The following is a 21,670-nucleotide window of genomic DNA, read 5'->3' as shown; positions in this document are numbered from 1 at the left end:
ATTGAAACAATCAAATTTAAATAAGAGCCACACTCATTACATGGTCACAGCCAGCCAACCATATGACGGTATAAAATCTAAGTTCAGTATAATGCATAACAGTTTAAATATCTATAAAATACATATAAAATTGTTTAAAAAAATATAAATAAATAGGAAACTTCAAAACTTAGTATGTTGTAGTTTAACTAGGATTGGTTTCAAAGTCACAGCAGTATTAACACCAGGCAAATGGTCAGCAGCTTATCTCAGTATCCATTCATATTCTTTAATTTCTTTGAGGTTATTGACATCTCCGCCTCTCATAGATGTATGCACCATGTCCATCACTCTAAACTTAAACTTGTGGGTATCACCATTAGTTTTAATATGTTTAAATAACACATTCTTTTCATTACTTCTAATTTCAGATTTATGTTCTATAATGTATTATTTTATTTTTCTTGTAGTCTTCCCCACATAAAACGAGGGACATTGAGTACAAATAGCCAAGTAAACCACATTTACACTAGCACAGTTGGCTGTGACCTTAAAGGTATACATTCTTTCTGTAACCGGATGAATAAAGGTCTCACTGCCTTTACCAAAAATGTCAACGCAACATGTGCAACCCAAACAACCAAACCTACCAAATGTCATGTTAATTTGGGGGTTACGCCTACCAATAAAATCCTTAAAACATAATTTATTTTTCAATGTTCTCATATTTCTATATGAGAAGCAGGGTCTGGGTCCCAACACTTTTTTGACTTCTGGTGATGCCATCAAAACAACCCAATTTTTTTCTATAATATGTTTAACAGAATGAGTTTTGCCATTAAAGGTTGTTACATATCTAATTCTAGCTGTGTCCACTCTATCTTTCTCCAAATCCATATTCGACACTTCAGCCATTGTAAAAATAGGTCTAAGCAACATGTCTCTATCCTTTATAGTTTTATCCCTCACCTCCGAAACAAATCCCGAGTCATAGCCACAATTCAAAATGTCAGTTTGTATTTCCTCGAGTTGTTTCAAGAATATAGAATCATCAGTGTTAAGTCTACTGACTCTACTAAACTGTGCCGTTACTATCCCCTTAAGCATGCATACTGCTCTTATGTATATATCTGTCAGCATGTACATCCTTTTTATGTATGCTAGTATGTATTGTGCCCTCTTTCAATTCTACCTGTAAATCTAGGAACGTTACAAAACTGTCTGAATACTCCATTTTAAACTTCAAAAAGCTAGTTGTACCGTTTAAATAGTTAACATAGTTGCATAATCCGTCAAATGTTCCCTTCCAAATAAGGAAGCAATCATCTACAAATCGTTGATAAAAACAAACATTACGATTTAAAATATTAAAGTCACTACATACATATTTTGTTTCCCACTGATGGAGTATATTAGCGTATGTATTGCCCAAAACTCATTCTGTTAAACATATTATAGAAAAAAATTGGGTTGTTTTGATGGCATCACCAGAAGTCAAAAACGCGTTGGGACCCAGACCCTACTTCTCATATAGAAATATGAGAACATTGAAAAATAAATTATGTTTTAAGGATTTTATTGGTGGGCATAACCCCTCCAAATTAACATGAGGTTTGGTACGTTTGGTTGTTTGGGTTGCACATGTTGCGTTGACATTTTTGGTAAAGGCAGTGAGACCTTTATCCATCTGGTTACAGAAAGAGTGTATACCTTTAAGGTCACAGCCAATTGTGCTAGTGTAAATGTGGTTTACTTGGCTACTTGTACTCAATGTCCCTCGTTTTATGTGGGGAAGACTACAAGAAAACTAAAAGAATGCATTATAGAACATAAATCTGAAATTAAGAGAAGTAATGAAAAGAATGTGTTGTTTAAACATTAAAACTAATGATGATACCCACAAGCTTAAGTTTAGAGTGATGGACATGGTGCATACATCTATGAGAGGCGGAGATGTCAATAACCTCCTAGAAATTAAAGAATATGAATGGATATTGAGATTAACATATTAATATAAGAGCCAAACTCCTCACATAGTCACAGTCAGCCAACCGTATGATGGTATAAAATCTAAGTTCAGTATAATACATAACAGTTTACATATCTATAAAATACATATAAAATTGTTTAAAAAATAATATAAATAAATGAATAATAAATAGGAAACTTCAAAATTTAGTATGTTGTAGTTTAACGAGGATTGGTTTCAAAGTCACAGCAGTATTAACACCAGGCAAATGGTCAGCAGTTAATCTCAATTTCATGACAGTAGCAATCCTATCACCCTTGTCTAAAATATTAGAAAAATGCATGCACAAACAAATTCTGGATTACCTGTTACAAGAAAACCTGTTGCTCCCCACACAACATGGATTTTGCTCAAAACATAGTACATCTACAGCTGTTCTATCCTTTAATACCATTTCCCTTGCTAGAGATAGTAACAAGTTAGTGTCATGCCTTTTCCTCGATCTCTCAAAAACATTCAACACAGTTTCAAACTCTCTGTTGTTGGCCAAGCTTGGTGACCTTAATTTATCCACTTCTACAATTTCCTGGTTTTCTGGTTATCTCAACGACTGACAGCAGTCTGTAAAATGGCTCTCTACACTCTCCCCTCCCCTTCCTGTCAAAATGGGAGTTCCCAAAGGATCATTTCTTGGCCCATTACATTTCAGTATCCTTACTAATTTACTGTATTCTTCCTGTCCACAAGCATCTCTCATGCAATATGCTGACGACTCTGCAGTCATCACCATTGGTGATACCCTCTCTGACCTAAATACCATTACCCAAAAATCCTTCATATCAATTGAAAACTGGCTTTCAAAGCATAAGTTAATCTTAAATCTTAAAAAGACAAAACTCTTGCTTTTTCTTTCTAAAACCCCAAACCACCTCAAATCTAACTTCTCTATCTCATCTCTCAAGCACACACCCATAAGAGTTGAATCAAACACTAAGCTTCTCAGGGTCTTAATAGATGACCAACTTAAAGTTGACCTCCACGTTCACAGCTGCATCAGGAAAAAACACTAGAAACTTTGTCTACTTTACAGAGGTAAAAAGTACTTGTCAAAGCCAAAATCTCCCTCTCCCAAGCCTACTTTTCAGCTCGCAAGTCTTCACAACACTCTCCTAACAAAATTAGGAATTACGTATAATAAAGTTGCCAGATTCTCTGCTAATCAAACCTATAAATCTCACCACGGTCTTTCTCTTAACAGCCTAAACTGGCTAGAATTTCCCCATCAACTCCTTCTCTGTCAGCTTCAGGCAGGGTTGCCAGATTTCCAACCAGCCAGGTAGGGACAAAAAAAAAAAAAAAAAAGTCTTTCACGGCAAGTGAAGAGCAAAAAAAAAAAAAAGTCTTTAATGTGGAACTAAAACAGTAGCTCTGCGCTAAACACGGAGCTTCTAGTGTTTAATGCAATGCAGTTCCGCATTCAGCAGAAGTAGCTCCGTGTTTAGCGATTTTTGATTAGCCTGTATACCGGCATACGGGCAGTGGCAGCTGATGACTTCAAATCGAAGGGGGGCTGCAGGAGATGGCTGAATGGGTGGGGCCAATGGGAAGGGGTGCGGCCAACTAGAAAGAGGAGGAGCTATACTCAAAACCACAAAAACTGGGACTTTAATTAAATATGTTGCCCTGGGTGCCAAACTGTCATTATGAGAGTCCAATCAAGACAAAATGAAGTGTAGAAGAAAAAAATATTTCAATGCATTGGCTGCATGACAGCTTACTTAATATCTAGATGAAAACAAAAAGGTTGTGAGGCATGAAAAAATAAATTACTTTTTAAATACATTACTGGATTGCCAGTCAAAATCAAGTACAAGACGAACAAGCAGCACTCATTTCAAACCACTTCTCCTTGCACTGCAGTTCTAATTATAATTTATATTCATCTTTATAAAAAGTACCAAGTAGCATGCTGAAAGTAGCAATGATACCCCCACTTGTAAAAATGTTTCTTATCCAAAAAAAGACCTGCTGCCTGACAACTATCTACTTGTTTCATTGGGAAAACATGACCAAAGTAAAAAATGAACAGTAAGCAAGAAACAAGCTCAAGACAAATTGCTTAAAGGATTACTGCACAGGTTATGGATCAGACATGATAGATTGGCATTGTGTTTAGTTTATGGGTAAAGCCTGCAAAGATGATGGCAAGGCTCCAACAAAGGTAATGAGCTTAAAATACTGTAATCCTGTCCTTTATTACAAATACTGTCATATGCATTTCAATACCAAAGGCTTATACGTTATCTAGTTATGTAAGTATTCTCTGCATGGCAACAACAAAAAGGCTTTCAATGTTGGTAATTCATTAACAGTAAGCTTATTTGCATCTTACAATCTCGGACAAGCTTACCTGATGGTCATGAAATCATTGCTACTTAAACACAGAGCAACAGGCACTTTCTGAATAATAAGAAGCATAATTCAACCATATAAAAATGTTACAGAAAACCAGAACATTCTGCAAAATCAAGCAAAACGGATGAAAAGCCACTGTAGTACTTGTGTCTACCTTGGATGGGAGGGGGATACTCTGCACACTTACACTGCATAACTGTTCCTTGCCTTGCTTGGACACATCCAGAGCCACTACATGGGGGAGTGGGGTGCAACAAGTATGTCACAGCTTGAAATGTCTCTGGCTGACTGCAATGGCCTTGACACATTTCATACCTCTCAACCTCAGAGCAAGAAATCTGGACAAAGTCAGGCCCAAAATTAAGGACAATATTTAAATATTGGTCTTATAAACTTTCTAATAGAATAGTAGGTCTTGCATTAGTATGAATTTTCTGAAGGGTATGAAATCTGAAACTGAAATGTCTGTCATTATTTTCTTACTTAAATCTTTAATAATTTGCCAGAAAACCACAATTTTATGAAAAATAGACCAAAAATGTGATGCAAAAATATAAAATAGCCACACAATACAGCTGGGAACCTGTCAAAGAAGCGACACCTTTTAATATTAGCACTGTTAGCTTGAGCAGCTGACAAAATAAATGAATCTACATGCATTTCAGAAATAAAAGTAATCTATAACTCTGATTATTACAGTTATTTATTAATTGTAAACCCTCTATGTTTTCTTCCAAAAATTGACATTTTGCGGAGGGATTAGAGGGAGAGCAACATTTTGAGCCAAAATCGGGGACAGTTGAGAGGTTTGAATATGCCCAATTCTGTAAAGCAATTTGCACGTACCTCTCAACCTGTTAACGCATGAAATCTGGACAAGGCCAAATATATTGGGGGAACATACAAACAGTACTAAAAACTGCTCTTGTATAAACTTAGTTGATAGAACAGGTCTTGCTTTAGCATGCATTTTTTCTGAAGGTTATGAAGTCTGAAACCCAATGTCTGTCATTATTTAGTGACTTATTCCTAAATGATTTGCCAGAAAAAAACAAATTTTATGAGGAACAAACCAAAATAAGAAGCAAAAATCTATTCATTCTGTGAAAATCTGGACAGTTGGGAGGTATAGTTCAGCTGAGCTGGGGCTGTCTGAGTTTGCTATCCTTCCCCCTCACAAAGTCATGGTCAAATGGAGCCACCCCCTGCAGCTATTACAATGTCCCATTACTTGGCTATTTTGCCCCATTTACCATAAACACTGCAATGTGCATACTGCTTTACCTCTATGATGATTTGGATTTTATTTGAAAGTTTTATTTTGTATTTTACAACACAAACACTAAAACATCTGCTAAACAAAGCAATGCAGTCTCACAATGAAAATAGACTTAGCATTAAAACTCTGCCTTTGAAACTCACATTCATTGAAACAGCAGTGAAATCCACATTCAAAGAAAATACATTTGGGTAGTATAAAGATTCACTTTGGGCTGTTTTCAAAGGATAGGCCCCTTGCACACAAAACATACATGTTGTGTGATGCACCTTCCTGATTGTATTAAATTATATTCCTTGTATAATACAGTACAGTTGTTAGAGGGTGTTTTAAATTTATTGTTTTGAACATTTTTCCAGTAAACAATGAAACAAAATGCATACACCAATAATGACAAAACTGCCCAATTAAGAACATTTCCATTATAAAAAAGTCTACTCAAACTTATACAATACACCAGTATCAGTAAATATGCACAATCTCTGCAGACGTAAGTCATCTAAATGATTCCACATTAAAGAGATCTGTAATTAATGAAGAGGTTGCTGCTAGTTAGTATCTTCGCCAATGAGGACATTCTCAGTACGGCAGCATCCACCCCTTGGGGGAGTAGAACCCACAGCCTTCTGCATCGAAAGCAAATACATAACCTGTTGTGCTATTAACAGTACAAGCAGACTCAGCATAAGCAGCACTAAACTTCTCTTCCCCTGCAGCTCTCAGCTCCTTGTAAAATCTACTCAATACTCAACTGTATCTCAACTTCGCAGCACAAAAAATCTAGAAAAAGTCAAAATGTATTGGGGGGGGACAAAAGCCCAAAAACCAGGGACACAAACATTGCTTGTATAATCTTGGAAAGTTGGTAGAATAAAATGCTGTATTACCACCATACATTTTACTGCCCAGCCTTGAATCCAGGTCCCTGTGCAAAACAGTCAGAGCAACATACCACTATGCCAAATCAGCTGCTTTGTAAAAGAGAGGAAGACTAAAACTTAAATGGCTATCATTTAGTGAATTCAGTTCTCACTGTAGCTGTCAACCTCTTAGCACAAAACACCTGGACAAACCCAGTAATGGGAGAATACAGCCCTCAAACATATCCAATGAATTCAGTTCTTGCCATAGCTGTCAACCTTAGCACAAAAAAATAATGGGGGAATACAGTCCCAAAAATAGGGACAAATTTCAAATATTCATCTTATAAGCTTAGAAAATTGCTAGAATAAAAGGTTTTGTGTTACTGTGTACTTTGTGAAGAATATGAAGTCTGAAATTTTAATATTAAATGACCACTTTCCAGAATTAAATTATTTTTTCTTTCCCACATGAGGCTATATGTGACAACTAAAATCTCCTAGCAGAATAATATAGAAATTAATAAAAACAAAAGGTGACAATTTCTGACGAGAGATTTTTTTTCTATCAAACTGTTAAGGGGCTTATATACAAATAGAAACCCAGAAGAAAATCCCTGGATTTCATTAATGCCTACACTAAGTGTACTCTGTTCTGAGTGAATAGACAACATACGCATAACTTCTTTCTTCTTCCTAATTTTGATTTTCTTATTTTCTTGTAGCCTTAAATATTGAGGGGGATTCATAAAGGTTACCACAATGTGTAAACTACAATGTACACTTAGTGTAATCTTTGAGTGATTAGAAAGTAAAGTGGTGGGTATATTCTTGAACACAGATCGTGTACAAGTTAATGAATCTGGCCCAATTGCCTTTAAAATCACACACAGGTAAACACTCAGGTTCAACAACAACTAAATCAAATAATTCAAAAAAGAACATTAAAGCACATAAATTCCACTTCAAAGTGCCTAACCAGAAGTCCAAAAAGCTTGATTCCATTTAATACTTCTGACAAACTGTCAAAGCACTGACATCTAACAAACACAGCCTTTATCTACCTAAAATATTCTATAATAGTATATCTATATAGCTCATTACTAATGCTATGTGCATTCAGTTTGCAGTAAAAAATTTCAGCCCTCACCTCTCTTACTATGTTCACCCCCTTGTTTCACTTTATGCCTTTTTACTCTTAGCAATGGTAGTAGTTTTTGCTTGATTAGCATTGCTTACATCAGCATTTAAGCCCTACTAACAAGTAAATCAGTGTACTTTCCATCAGATTCCAGAACTGTGAAGGCCAAGCTCCTGTCCTCTAAAACTATTAGAAGGCACTTTATTAATCACTGTATTGGGAATATTCAATACAGGTAAAAAAAAAAAAAAAGTTGCCTTTTTCTAACTTTAACATTTGAGGTCAGTCAAACCAAAAATGACCTGCTAGTTTACATTTCGTACAATCAAGTTGTATCACAATGTTTCCCTTGAGTGACAAAATTCTCTACATTGAGAACACTAGCGCTTATCACAATCACTAATAACTAGAACTGCAATTAAAATTAATTCTTAGACTTTCCCCAATATTGCCATTAATAGAAACATTACAGATATCCATTTTAATATCCCTAACAGTTGCTTTTGTAGTAAAAGTTCAATTCCCCAGAGATCAGATATTTCTATCAAACTTTTTTTTTTTAATTTCATGTAAAGCAGTGACTAGAAAGATATGATCTGTCTGCAGTCTCATTAATGTCCACAGTACCACACTGCAAGTAGAAACACCTCATGTGACATATTCAGACCACAGAAAACATAATTACACTGAGGGTTAACATGTTTTCATTTCACAATTGTTCAAAAAAGTCTCTACATCAATGGTATGTTCAAAAGTCATGCCACAGAATTTTTTTTCCCCGATAAGTATACTAGCACAAATATCTTTAATATCAACAACTTATAGGAAAAGCAAAGTATCATGACATATCTATGAATATATATATATCTTGCTTTGCTTGATTAGACACCACTCTAGGCCACAATAGTCCTTTTGCCATAATAGTTGTAAAATAAAAGACTATGAAACACTTTGTGGAATTATCACCATTATTCTGTGCACGTTTGAAGTCTGGCAATCTTAAAACTCATTATAAATAATTATGCTGTGTGTCACTTGCCTTAACTGCATGTCAGTACTTCTAGTGGGCTTGCTCAAAGCCACACTTGTCCATAATATCTGAAAAAGTCCCAAATCAATTGAGACTTTACATTTTAACAGTAGTTTCAAATAAAAAACAATATTTTCTACTTTAAGCATTTTTACAAAAGTAAGGATTTCTTCACATATGTTTTTGCTCCGCCATAGTCATCACAAATAGCTTACATTCATTGTATTTGCATACAGGCATAGCTGTGCTATTTGCAGATGACTGCTGCACAAATGCAAATACTTGAACTATGAATGAATACCACTCATAATCTTGACTAAAGACTCCATTTAAGAATACAGCCATGTTACAGGCACGTACTAGACCCTGCAATCCCAAAGGCACAACTAGGAACCCTAATATATGTGCTCCAAGTTCTGAAAGCTAAATTTCTTCCACCCAACTTAATTCCTAAACTCACTGGACCAAAATGGAAACAGTTTACAAAACAAACTATATTATATGCACAGCCACAAAAAAAACAAAAATCATATTAAAATAAAGGTCTAATATTTTCAGTATAATCTACTTCTCAATAAAAGCATGGTCTCATAGTAGATCTATCATCTAAACTGACAATAATACAGACATACCAAGAGAAAGAAGAAAAGAAAGTACTTCTTTCAGCCAGCAAACGAAATAGGCCGCCAACGCCAAGCAGTAAAAAAAAATCCAGCACACTTAGTCTCTCTGGAGCAGTAGTTTGTTCCCACTTAGTGAATGTATCAGATTCAAAAAGATCCAGGATTCTAGTAAGTCAGTCAGAAGACTATATTAGCTAGATCTATTTTATTCTACTTTCAAAGGAATTCTGCCAGTCTGTGCTTCTAGAAATGCATGAAACAGTCACAAGTAAAAAAAAAAAAAATCAGCTAATGCTTGGCACAGAAATGATGGATGTGCAATAACATAAATACATAAACACAAACACATACATATGTTGATTCCAGTAGCAGCAAACATAAATCTTTATTTTGTTTCATCTGCTTGGTTGTAAAACAGGTAAGATCAGTAAACATGCAGATGGTCTGAGGCCCTCCTTTACTTTCTGCACATTGCATTTCCTTAAACTTTCAACTTCTACATGAACTCTGTCATAGTTTGTACCTTGGCTTTGATCCTGCCACATCTACTTTTACAAAGTCCTCTTGCAACTAATAAGATTTTGTCCTTCATCAACAAGTTGTACAGGAAAGAAACAGAAAAAAAATGTAGACTTTGCCTCCAGACAGAGACCTTTTGTCTATAGTCTGCCTATTTCCCTACATTTTAGTAATGTGTAGTGCTTAACGTATAGTCCATTTCCCCACCCTCTCATTACCTAGTGTTCTATGTATGGTTATGTTTTACTGAAATCACAACCAAAACAAACAAACTGATAAATAGTACAAACTAACCAGACTAATTGAGCGTCTCTGTCAAATAAATCCTAGAAGGCTCAAGTCCACAACCAAAACTGGCTGCAACTGTTTGCTTCTCCCTCTTTTCCCAGCACATAAAGCCCGGGAAGAGAGCGAGAACCAATCAGCAGCCACTTAGCCCATCCACGTCATGTACGTGCCTGCGGGCGTGGCAGTCCGAACCCCTTCCAATTTTATGCGGTTTGGAACCGCATAGACTGCTGGGCATCACCCTGATGCCTTAATTGACTCCCCAGACTGCAGCTCCAAGTAGAAAGAGAAAAAAAAAATTTATTTTTTTAAAACCGCCGCAACCCGGAATTTGACAGTGCGCATGCTCGTCAGTCAGCGTAAAGCAAGCAGCCGGCTGACAGAGATGAAAAACGAAAGACACTAAAAATAAAAAAGTACTTTTTTTTCTTTTTTCCTTTTCTTGCTGAGGGGGCTGCAGTCCGATGGCACGAGCCGCCCCTGCATATGAGCCAATCAGAAATCGCTAAACACGGAGCTTCTCATGTTTAATGCGGAACATTGCAGTTCCTCATTCAACAGACGTAGCTCCGTGTTTAGCTATTTTTGATTAGCCCGTATACCGGCATACGGGTCAATCAAAAATCGTTAAACACGGAGCTACTTCTCTTTAATGCGGAACACAAGAAGCTCCGTGTTTAGCGATTTTTGATTGGCCTGTATGCCAGGTATACTGGACAATCAAAAAAAAAAACAAAGCGGAGGCTGGCCGGGATTTAAACCGGCAGGGTGGGACTCGGGATCAGGCTGCTGGTCTTGGGACAGTCCCGCCCAAATAGGGACGTCTGGCAACCCTGGCTTCAGGTCATTCATTCCATTCTCTCCCAGCATCTCCTCACTTGTCCCCCTCTTTCTAGGAATCTGTGAGGCTCAAACCAATACTTACTCCAAGTCTACAAACCAAAAAGCAAAATGGGACAAAACCTTTATAGTTACTCCCCTGGCCTCTCTTGGAACAAACTTCCACTGGATATTAGAAGCATAAGCATTAAGCAACCAAATCAGTGCAAAACTGCCACCAAAAACTTTCTGAAAAGAACTATGATCTGCCAATGTTACTCATCCTCCCTAACTGTTCTACTCTCACCTCTTTCAGTAGTCGCCAACCCACCTCTCCGTTTTTTTTCTCATCCGTACTCTACAAGTATAATGGTGAAATCCCATTGTAACTAGCTCAAATACATGTGCTAACTCCCTAATCAAATATGTTTATTTTACGTAGCTTCATCTTTACTGATGGTATTCTTGGTAAGATCATGTAGTGTGTATTTAACCTTGTTGCCTTTGCATTATAAGTTGTAAATTGTAAGCTGTGTACTGTCCTATATTTATATACTGTACTGTTCTTTTCATGTGTGTTAACTGTGGAGCTTTACTCCTTGTACCTCTACTGAAAAAGGGCAAGAGTAGCTCAGGTAGACTAACCTGGTCAACAAATGTCAAATAAATAAGTAAATGTAAAGAGCTATATCAGCATACACAGAACCAGTTGAAGGTTGCTGCACAGTTAAGTGTTGTAACTTCAAATTGTTACTAAACAGGGAGTAGAAGTTTTACATAGGACGGAGTAGAAATAGCTAGTATAACTGAAATGAATGAATTATTATCTCAGCCTCTCCACACTTCCAAGACACCAAAAGCCTTCAGACAGTGCAATCTTGTTAAGAAAAGATAGAAGATTTGATAAAGAAAACACTTTACCGAAATTAAAAGAAAACACCATACCGTCCGGCTTATCAAGACTATAACAGAGGCCAAAATGCTGTGTTTTAACAGGTGCCTGTATACTTCACTGGCTGTATGTTGAGGCTTTAGAAGTGTTCAAGGAATGGAGGTGACCAAAAGACAGTAGAAATAAGGAAAATATGTGTTACTGAATGCAGAGTTTCAGAGAGAGGAGAGATGGCAGAAATATACAGAATGACTACACAAGAAGGTCCCTAATGTCAGTGATGCGTGCAATGGTTTGTTTTTTGATTTTCAGCCTAGACATCTTGGAGAGTAAATTTAAATGGTCCCTAGAAAGTGTTGCTAATAACAAGGCCACAGGAAGTGATGGCATTCAGCTGAATTGCTTATTTCCTGCAACATTATGCTATTATCCTGGTACTTGGAATTTGCCAGCAAATTTAGAAAACATTACAAGCAGCGGCCATCAGATTCAAAAACTTTGATTTATATTCTAGTTTCATAAAAGGACAGTACTAAAGGGTGTTCAGGTAAATGAACACTTGCACTTGTTTCACATAACTTGCAAGGTAATGCTTAAGATTCCTGCAGTGTGGACCCTCTCAGTATATGAAATATAGATATGTAAGCTAAAGATTCCTGCAGTGTGGACCCTCTCAGTATATGAAATATAGATATGTAAGCTAAAGATTCCTGCAGTGTGGACCCTCTCAGTATATGAAATATAGATATATAAGCTAAAGATTCCTGCAGTGTGGACCCTCTCAGTATATGAAATATAGATATATAAGCTAAAGATTCCTGCAGTGTGGACCCTCTCAGTATATGAAATATAGATATATAAGCTAAAGATTCCTGCAGTGTGGACCCTCTCAGTATATGAAATATAGATATATAAGCTAAAGATTCCTGCAGTGTGGACCCTCTCAGTATATGAAATATAGATATGTAAGCTTAAGATTCCTGCAGTGTGGACCCTCTCAGTATATGAAATATAGATATATAAGCTAAAGATTCCTGCAGTGTGGACCCTCTCAGTATATGAAATATAGATATATAAGCTTAAGATTCCTGCAGTGTAGACCCTCTCAGTATATGAAATATAGATATATAAGCTAAAGATTCCTGCAGTGTGGACCCTCTCAGTATATGAAATATAGATATATAAGCTAAAGATTCCTGCAGTGTGGACCCTCTCAGTATATGAAATATAGATATGTAAGCTTAAGATTCCTGCAGTGTGGACCCTCTCAGTATATGAAATATAGATATATAAGCTAAAGATTCCTGCAGTGTGGACCCTCTCAGTATATGAAATATAGATATATAAGCTAAAGATTCCTGCAGTGTGGACCCTCTCAGTATATGAAATATAGATATATAAGCTAAAGATTCCTGCAGTGTGGACCCTCTCAGTATATGAAATATAGATATGTAAGCTTAAGATTCCTGCAGTGTGGACCCTCTCAGTATATGAAATATAGATATATAAGCTAAAGATTCCTGCAGTGTGGACCCTCTCAGTATATGAAATATAGATATGTAAGCTAAAGATTCCTGCAGTGTGGACCCTCTCAGTATATGAAATATAGATATGTAAGCTAAAGATTCCTGCAGTGTGGACCCTCTCAGTATATGAAATATAGATATGTAAGCTAAAGATTCCTGCAGTGTGGACCCTCTCAGTATATGAAATATAGATATATAAGCTAAAGATTCCTGCAGTGTGGACCCTCTCAGTATATGAAATATAGATATATAAGCTAAAGATTCCTGCAGTGTGGACCCTCTCAGTATATGAAATATAGATATATAAGCTAAAGATTCCTGCAGTGTGGACCCTCTCAGTATATGAAATATAGATATGTAAGCTAAAGATTCCTGCAGTGTGGACCCTCTCAGTATATGAAATATAGATATGTAAGCTAAAGATTCCTGCAGTGTGGACCCTCTCAGTATATGAAATATAGATATGTAAGCTAAAGATTCCTGCAGTGTGGACCCTCTCAGTATATGAAATATAGATATGTAAGCTAAAGATTCCTGCAGTGTGGACCCCCTCAGTATATGAAATGTAGGTATATAAGCTAAAGATTCCTGCAGTGTGGACCCTCTCAGTATATGAAATATAGATATATAAGCTAAAGATTCCTGCAGTGTGGACCCTCTCAGTATATGAAATATAGATATATAAGCTAAAGATTCCTGCAGTGTGGACCCTCTCAGTATATGAAATATAGATATATAAGCTAAAGATTCCTGCAGTGTGGACCCTCTCGGTATATGAAATATAGATATATAAGCTAAAGATTCCTGCAGTGTGGACCCTCTCAGTATATGAAATATAGATATATAAGCTAAAGATTCCTGCAGTGTGGACCCTCTCGGTATATGAAATATAGATATGTAAGCTAAAGATTCCTGCAGTGTGGACCCTCTCGGTATATGAAATATAGATATGTAAGCTAAAGATTCCTGCAGTGTGGACCCTCTCGGTATATGAAATATAGATATGTAAGCTAAAGATTCCTGCAGTGTGGACCCTCTCAGTATATGAAATATAGATATATAAGCTAAAGATTCCTGCAGTGTGGACCCTCTCAGTATATGAAATATAGATATATAAGCTAAAGATTCCTGCAGTGTGGACCCTCTCAGTATATGAAATATAGATATATAAGCTTAAGATTCCTGCAGTGTAGACCCTCTCAGTATATGAAATATAGATATATAAGCTAAAGATTCCTGCAGTGTGGACCCTCTCAGTATATGAAATATAGATATATAAGCTAAAGATTCCTGCAGTGTGGACCCTCTCAGTATATGGAATATGGATATATAAGCTAAAGATTCCTGCAGTGTGGACCCTCTCAGTATATGAAATATAGATATATAAGCTTAAGATTCCTGCAGTGTGGACCCTCTCAGTATATGAAATATAGATATATAAGCTAAAGATTCCTGCAGTGTGGACCCTCTCAGTATATGAAATATAGATATATAAGCTTAAGATTCCTGCAGTGTGGACCCTCTCAGTATATGAAATATAGATATATAAGCTAAAGATTCCTGCAGTGTGGACCCTCTCAGTATATGAAATATAGATATATAAGCTAAAGATTCCTGCAGTGTGGACCCTCTCAGTATATGAAATATAGATATGTAAGCTAAAGATTCCTGCAGTGTGGACCCTCTCAGTATATGAAATGTAGATATATAAGCTAAAGATTCCTGCAGTGTGGACCCTCTCAGTATATGAAATGTAGATATATAAGCTAAAGATTCCTGCAGTGTGGACCCTCTCAGTATATGAAATATAGATATATAAGCTAAAGATTCCTGCAGTGTGGACCCTCTCAGTATATGAAATATAGATATGTAAGCTAAAGATTCCTGCAGTGTGGACCCTCTCAGTATATGAAATATAGATATGTAAGCTAAAGATTCCTGCAGTGTGGACCCTCTCAGTATATGAAATATAGATATGTAAGCTAAAGATTCCTGCAGTGTGGACCCTCTCAGTATATGAAATATAGATATATAAGCTAAAGATTCCTGCAGTGTGGACCCTCTCAGTATATGAAATATAGATATGTAAGCTAAAGATTCCTGCAGTGTGGACCCTCTCAGTATATGAAATATAGATATGTAAGCTAAAGATTCCTGCAGTGTGGACCCTCTCAGTATATGAAATATAGATATGTAAGCTAAAGATTCCTGCAGTGTGGACCCTCTCAGTATATGAAATATAGATATGTAAGCTAAAGATTCCTGCAGTGTGGACCCTCTCAGTATATGAAATATAGATATGTAAGCTAAAGATTCCTGCAGTGTGGACCCTCTCAGTATATGAAATATAGATATATAAGCTAAAGATTCCTGCAGTGTGGACCCTCTCAGTATATGAAATGTAGATATATAAGCTAAAGATTCCTGCAATCCAGACATTTACTTCTTCTCTATTGATTTACTGTAATGCATGTGTCTGTGTGAGCCATGGCAAGCTGTCATGAGTTCAGAAAGGCAGATACTGGTTCACCTTATTTACCTTCTGAGGAATCTGCATGCAGAAGTAGAAGGAACTAAACGTGGAATAACTGGTTCAAGACTGGGAAAGGAGTGCAGTAAGGCTGTACTTTGATAGCCTACATGAATATATTGTGTGAAATGCAGGGTTAGATCAGCCAAGATACTGGAATTAAAACTGGTTGGAGAAATGTTAACAGTTTCAGATATGGAGATGATACCACTGTAGTCAGTGAATGTGAGTAAGCGTTTGAGTGTGTTGAAGTGGAGGCAGTACAAAATCTGGCTTGTTGTTTTAACATTTAAAACACTAAAAGTTATGAATTGCTGGCAGAGATTCATTTTATTTTCCAAGGAACAAAGATCAGTGCAGATGGAGATTGCAGCCATGAAATTAAATTATGGTCGCTTTCATGACAGGACAGCTGTGGCAAGTAGTGATATTTTAAAGAGCAATTTTCCTCATATTGTCAACCTAGGTCCATATGGCCAAAGCTGTGGATGCATGAGCTGAACTTTGAGTTGGAGAAAACTTTTGAGGGTTCCATGGTCTACAAGAATATCAAATCCCGATTGTGCATTGGAAGGCCTGATAGTCTAAAATTCAAATACTTTGACCACATAATTCAAAGACAAAATTCATTAGAGAGAAGAGGAATTATGGGACAGTTCAAACACAAAAGGAGGAGTTGGTTAAGGTGGAAGGACAGCATTACTAAAGTAATACATTTGTAGGTACTAAAATATGTAGTTCTTGACAAACATGCCTGATGTTTTCATGTGCTTGAGATCAAGAAGACGCAGATTCAGCTAAACAGTAACTACATTTCATTAAGAACTAATTCTTTGCAAAATTGAGCTTTCTAACGTTATACTAATATTTCACCATAATAACTGGGAGAAAATGTATGAGATTCGCCATGCACTCCGCCACAGATAACTGTAAATACATGTGGATCCTAGATGATCTTTGATCTCTAGACATGTTTCTGACTGGAAAGGGAAAAATCTGTATGAGGTAAGACCTTAAGAGGAATGCCTCAAGTTTGGAAAGCATTGACATGCATTAGTGACAAGAGGACTGATATTCACAGTGAAAGATATTTGTCTTTAATGACTGGATGGCATAGGAGAGCTCCAGTAGCATTACCAATGGTAAGACAATGTCAGCCAGTCCATTTAATAAAACAGACTTTTCACTCTGAACATTCAGTTGTCTGTGCATTACATGTTGTATATAATGCCATAAAAGGGAATATATTTTTACATTTATCCCTTCCCCTCGTTTAGGTTACAATATATAGTTTGCAAGTGGCATTTGTATTTAGTATTAGAAAGTTACCAAAGAACAGTGTTATTGTACAAAACAAGCCCAACTTAAGCTAGGGTTTGCTATTATAACATTCATTGTTCTTGTGTAGTCATACAATCTCATATGCACACAGCAGAAAATAACTTGCTGCGTGTACATTGAGTCATTGGGGGTTATATTATGGTGTAATTTCCTATGTGTATAACAAAACCCTTAAACTTTGTATTTTACATGGAGCTGTACAGGTATAAGACTTGTTAAAGTCTGGTGAGTTTGTGATGTCATTTTATTGCACTTCCTCACAATTCTGCATACTTTTGTCAGTAAAAGTTCCAGCTGTTAACATGATTATTGCTTCTTTTTGGTATGGGACAGCCCTGGTGCTGCAGCTGGCCTTCACCTTTTAAGCACTTTTCCAGATGTGTCATACCTCCAACTTTGGTACTAACTAGCCCATGATTTTGATGCTGCCAGTGGGGAAGGAGGGGGGAGTACAGAGCAGTGCTACTATGATATTATTCCTGCATAAAACAGACCAGCACATTGAGAGCCACAACTGGAGAGCAGTATCTTGGAGATGGAATGGATTGGATGTCTGTACGTTCCTTCTTTGTTTGCACCAGCCTTTTCTCTTCACCATATCCCTCCTTCTTGTCAACATAGCTGTGTTAAGCTGGGAAAACAGTTGATACTTGCCTCTGAAGAGGGCTGTGTAGCAGCCACGATTCCTCAGCCATCCCACATATCCAGCCCTGTGACCACTTGGCCCTGGCCTTCACCAGGACTTTGAACGATCAACCCCCATCAACCTAGGTTTGAACAATCAACACCCATCAACCTAGGCCCCCCACCTCAGGACAGCCACCACCCACACCCCCCACCCCGCCAGCTCTGCCAGATGTCCAAGCCACTATTCAAACCCTGGTTGCTTCAGTCATAGTCAGGGCTCCATCTCTATGTGCCATCAGGATGACTAGCTAAATCATTTGCAGAGCTGCAAATCATTATGCCAGAGCTCAGATGTAGACCCTACTTTTCTGCATATGAGATGGAATATCAATGTGTTTATTACTGCAGTGGCTGAACTGTGTTTGAATCACAGTTTGCCCATCTAGTTTAACTTTCCTGATAGTACATGCCATGTGCAGAATTTTCTTTTTTATTAAATGGTTCATAACACAGCCGAATATGGTCTCTGTCAAAGTAGTAATTGGATAGATCAGTGAGCCGTGAGCATAGTGTTGCAAGTTCTGAAATGTGTGTTAAGCACTTCTTCATTATATGGTATGAGCTTTCCCTTCTTGCCATGCTTAGGAGGGCACACACACTCATCCTTCTGGTGTACACTGTTGTCTAACATGTTAGGTTGAAAAGCATGTGCAGCCTTTGTGGATCTGGTTAGTGTGTGCCCTTGGCACAGTTTGGTTTGTAATCCTAACATTTGTCATGGAGACGTTCCCAAGCTTAATGCCTAAGATGCTGTTATTTAAAGAACTTGAGCCAGGATCCACACTGGCACTTAATGTACTCCCTTGGAGCTTTGTGGGTGTGTGTGTGTGTGTGTGTGTGTGTGTGTGTGTGTGTGTGTGTGTGTGTGTGTGTGTGTGTGTGTGTGTGTGTGTGTGTGTGTGTGTGTGGTGTGTGTGTGTGGGGGTGTGTGTGTGGGGTGTGTGTGTGGGGTGTGTGTGTGTGTGTGTGTGTGTGTGTGTGTGGGTGTGTGTGGGGGTGTGGGTGTGTGTGGGGGTGTGGGTGTGTGTGTGGGGGTGTGGGTGTGGGTGTTGTGGGTGGCAGTCTGTGAAACATGGGTACAAGTTCCAGTGTTTCAGCTTAGCTGTCCACAGGCAGTGACTGCAAGAGCTTAAGGCCTGCCTCACTTTTTTCAAGATGGCAGTTATGGATGGTACCCGGCGCAGGGACTGGCAGGAGGATTCCTTTTAATGTTTGCAGACCAGTGCTGGACTAGCATTGGAAAGTAAGAGAGTGGGAGGCCAGATGCTGGTGTCATCCTCCTCGTTTGTAATACACCTATGAGTCACAAGTTCCCCTCTACTAACAAGGGAACAAGCTGTCACTTGTCAGCTGATAATGGGGGCATGCATTCTGGAGTGCCCGCACTGTTTCTGCACATTAGAGACTGCACATTATTGTGCCTGTACTGCCCACAGTTCTGGCATGGCAGTTGATACTCGGGACCAAGAAGTTGTCTTCTTGTGCCTGAACTCCTTTTTTGTCATTTAGGACTCTCCAGTCACGGCCATCCTGCACTAGTTCAACACACAGGATTGTCCCAGATGTTAGACAGATGGCATCTGTTTGATATCTTGTTGAAACTGAAGCATTACAGAACATGAACTTGTCCCAACATTTAGCTTTACACACGTCTCACAAGACTAAATGTCACCTCTGAATAGGTTTCCTTGGACAGTAGGGCTTTGTTGCCTGATGCCCAGCATTTGCCTGCCACACATTTTGTGTATGTGGAGTCTGTCCTCTCTGACCTAGTTGTAAGAGAGGCCTGTAAATGGGCCTCTTGAGGATCCAGAGTGCCTTGTCCTTGAGATTATGTCGAGTATAACAAGACCATCCCCACAGCTGTCCATTAGATGCCTCACACCCAATTTCAGGAGACTCTTAGGCTGATGAAATTTATCGTGGACTGACCTTTAAGCCATATTGTTTTCCTCCTGGAAGTGACTTAACTAGTATCTGGGTAAGGGGAAACAGCCCTGCTTCTTCTCATCCTTGAGGTCTTCCCTGAAGGATCCTTATTATACTTCCTGGGTAAGGGGAAACAGCCCTGCTTCTTCTCATCCTTGAGGCCTACCCTGAAGGATCCTTATTATACTTCCTGGGTAAGGGGAAACAGCCCTGCTTCTTCCCATCCTTGAGGCCTTCCCTGAAGGATCCTTATTATACTTCCTGGGTAAGGGGAAACAGCCCTGCTTCTTCCCATCCTTGAGGCCTTCCTTGAAGGATCCTTATTATACTTCCTGGTAAGGGGAAACAGCCCTGCTTCTTCCCATCCTTGAGGCCTTCCCTGAAGGATCCTTATTATACTTCCTGGGTAAGGAGAAACAGCCCTGCTCCTTCCATCCTTGAGGCCTTCCCTGAAGGATCCTTATTATACTTCCTGGAAGCTTCAGATTTTATTCTTTCTGCCCTTCGGAAGGCTGATGCCATCTACTCTCCATCAGAGTAGATTGACAGCCTTTTGAAACTTTTTATGGCAGATGTTACGTGTTCATTTTTTAAATATCTTTATTAAATCATCACATTTTAAGTTATAACACTGGTTTACATACATCAGTAGTTTCTGTTGTTATTGTCCTGCAGTATACATATATGTTTTCTTATTAACAATTTTCACTTAATTATTACATCAGTTGTTCAGTTAGTCCCTACACTTAAATGTCACTCATTGATTAAAAGTTGATGACGTTCTGGATCTGAAGGCTAACACTGAACCTTAGCTACAGAAACGTTACTGTTTTTCTTCATATATATTCACATTTTCACTAGAAGCATTTATTTCATTTCCTCACCCTACCCTCAGTTTCACCTCCTCAACTATGAGTTGAAAAAAAAAAGGCTGTTGTCTACTTCTAAAAAAAGCAGCAAAAAAGAAGGAAATTAGTGGTGTAGAATTCACTAGTAACCACCAAGCATACACCACTGGAAACAGAGTCCGTGGACAAACAAAAGTACTCAAGTAAATGGAAAAACGTCTTTAATTAACACACTGCTTTCCAGTGGTGTATGTTTGGTGGTTACTTTTAAAAAAAACTGTAGCAAGTTGCTTGATACACCACATGAAGCATGAACATCAGTCCCAGGAGCAAATGCATTCTGGCATTCAGAAGTCCCAGCATGGAAATAAATGCCAGTATTTACTACTGCCGATTGCACCCAATGTGGCTTCCCCTTCATCCCACCTTAGCTATGCTTCTAGCAGTACTGCGCCAGGTCAAGTAATCCCTGACTTTGTGTTGTACTGGATTAACAGTCTTTGTCCTAACAGTGCACTAATTATGTGTGGATGTCAGCAGGTACGTGCAGTGTACACAGATGCAAATATTGTTTTTTTTTTTTTTTCAGTGAAGGGGTTGCAACAGTTTAGAGTCTTTGCACTTACATGCCCCTCTTTGTACAATGAACATTTGTACTGCTGTACTTTAACTACCCAGCTGTCAGTATTGTCCACTCACTTTCACTTGGTACTTCGTACTACCAACCCATGTGGGTTTGTTTGAGTTAGTACAACTTATGGGTAGACTGTTATCTTGTGCATGCTTTTCTGGGTAGTGGGACTCCCAGACAAGTAACCTGCTTCCTTCATCAGATTTCATTTTTGACATCTAGATTTCATGCTGTTGTAATAGTTGTAATACGACAGCTCTGTATCTCCTTACTGTATTTACTATACTTGTACTGTGGGTGGATCAGATTGTTCTAGGTATTTGGAGTCAGTGATGGGGTAAGTTGCTTTCAGCTTCATTTACAG

At 38.0% G+C, this 21,670-nt stretch overlaps 1 protein-coding gene across 3 annotated transcripts in view; it reads left to right on the top strand.

Moving 5' to 3' along the window:
* The window catches only part of LRP4 (LDL receptor related protein 4), a 2,374,694-nt gene that overhangs the window by 1,263,645 nt on the left and 1,089,379 nt on the right, over positions 1 to 21,670 (top strand). The gene's annotated exons all lie outside the window — the stretch shown is intronic.

Source organism: Protopterus annectens, chromosome 9.part0 (genome assembly GCF_019279795.1).
Source record: "Protopterus annectens isolate FY-2018-M chromosome 9.part0, PAN1.0, whole genome shotgun sequence".
Lineage (NCBI taxonomy): Eukaryota > Metazoa > Chordata > Ceratodontiformes > Protopteridae > Protopterus > Protopterus annectens.
Note: the sequence above shows the minus strand (reverse complement) of the source record. Positions and strands in the feature narration are given on the sequence as shown.